Genomic DNA, 2,014 nt, shown 5'->3' with positions numbered 1-2,014 from the left:
TGTGCCTTTGTAAGCATGTCTTGTCTTCAACCTTGGCCAATGAAAGTCTAGAAAATTGAGGGGAAGGCCTTTGGGAAGGGTTTTGTGATAATTATAGTTTCAAGGTTTTCTCGAGTGTGAAGTTGTAAATGCCCTCAAAGATTAAAAAATCATAGATATGTTTTTTGAGCCTTTGTGCCAGCAACTTTTATTGCTTTTTGATGGTTTCTTTGTGCTGAAACTACAATGTGGATTTGCAGACAGCAACTTTACAGCATACCAAGTAATCATACTGTACCCACACAAAGTGGCAGATGAAATATTCGACTTTTCCTACCCAGCACAAATCTATCGTTTTGTCCTGTCATATAAAGCATGATATCATAACTTAGAGGACATGGTTCAGTTATTATTTATTTGAGTTTAGTGTATGCATAGCAACATGAGTGTTGACTGCTCGTGCCATCACATCCTGACATCCATCCAGAGTCGTTCAATCTGAGGTCATTTCAGAGCGAGCACGGCGAACGATTGCATGATAGTGTGGGAGTCTGTTTGGCTCCTGCTACAGTGTTCAGGAAAACAAAAGTCAAAGCTTAAGAACATAGCTTTTGGCCACTGACTGAAACCTGCTGCTGCCAGAAGGAGCCCTCTGAGAATATGTGACCCAACAGCACTAACCGTGGTTACCATATAGGCTTGACCTGTGTGTCAGGCAATAAGAAACATATTCAAAAATGTGTTGTGCTGTATTAGGTGTTTTCATTCATCACTTCCTGTGTGGATCTTTGCCTCTGAGCCTCACTGTAAATACCAAAAAGGCAGACAATAACAGGTGTGGTTAAACCCTGTGCAGGACTGCTGTGTGCCTTGCTGTTCTTGCTGTTGCTGGTGGATGGCCATACTTCGCTTCACACAGGGTGACTGAAAAAACCCAGTTTTTAAAAATCATTTCTGATTAGGCTGCGCAGCGATCTCCGTGTAATGACATGCAAATGTGTCTCTCAGACGGTGAAAATGTGTTTTTAGTCCATTGCCACCTTCACAGCGGGCCTGGGAAGCTCAGCCCGCTTTGATGTTGGAGCTGGGCTCATGATGCGTTCATGTCATGTTGGAAGTCTGCGTAGGTTCCAGTGTCACCCATTTAGTGTCATGAATTTTGGACGTTATCACAGGCAGAAAACATGGCACTGACTCCACCAATTCAGAGCATTATATACATGTTTTGATCACCTGAGTGCAATCAACTTTATTTATGCAAAGCACGTTCTGCTGTAGTTTATTTATGGTTGACTTCAAATTCATGAATAAGAAACTTTAAGTAAACTGAAGGTGAGGTATTTAAGTGTCTGTGATATAATGTCTGCATCAAAGTTCTTTGGAACAACGGAACACAAACTGTTAATAGATAAGGCAAATAGATTTAGCCTTAGATGTAATTGATACAACTGATTTTGACATCTTCAGACGTCTCCCACATTTCCATGCAGTAAGATGCTTTACGCAGACCATAGAAGCACATACACACACACACATGTGGTGTGTTGTGTGTGTGTGTGTTGTAGGTGTGTGTGTGTGTGTATGTGCTTTCGATATTAGGTCTCTACTAAAAGCATGCTTAATAGATGAAATAGGGTAAGCATGTGGGGAGAGTCGTCATGATCAGTCAGGAAATTCTCGAAAGCTGCCCCTCTCCAGCAACATCTTCAGTTGAATAGAAGCTTAAAAACATATTTGTCGTCGTCCTGAGTGATGCTTTTTCTATATCATTTTAATTTTCAAAGACAGTTTAGTGATGTCCGTTGTCTACGTACCACAGATCTATCCTTTCTGATGTAGCTATGTGAAGTCCCGACAGCCAATGTTATTCAATTCAGACAACTTAATACCTCACCTTCAGTTTACTTAAGTTTGTTCTCGGTTTTATTGCAATTGCGATGTTCGTGTAATCAATAGGTTCAACATATAATAAATAAGCCCTAACAGATCTGTCATGCGTCGATTGGTGCATATATATATGAAGTCGGTATTGATT

This window comes from Morone saxatilis, unplaced genomic scaffold, assembly GCF_004916995.1.
Source record: "Morone saxatilis isolate NCDOM2014 unplaced genomic scaffold, NCSU_SB_2.0 Contig20, whole genome shotgun sequence".
NCBI classification, from domain to species: Eukaryota; Metazoa; Chordata; class Actinopteri; family Moronidae; genus Morone; species Morone saxatilis.
The sequence above is the reverse complement of the archived record's forward strand: the minus strand, read 5'-3'. Positions refer to the sequence as shown.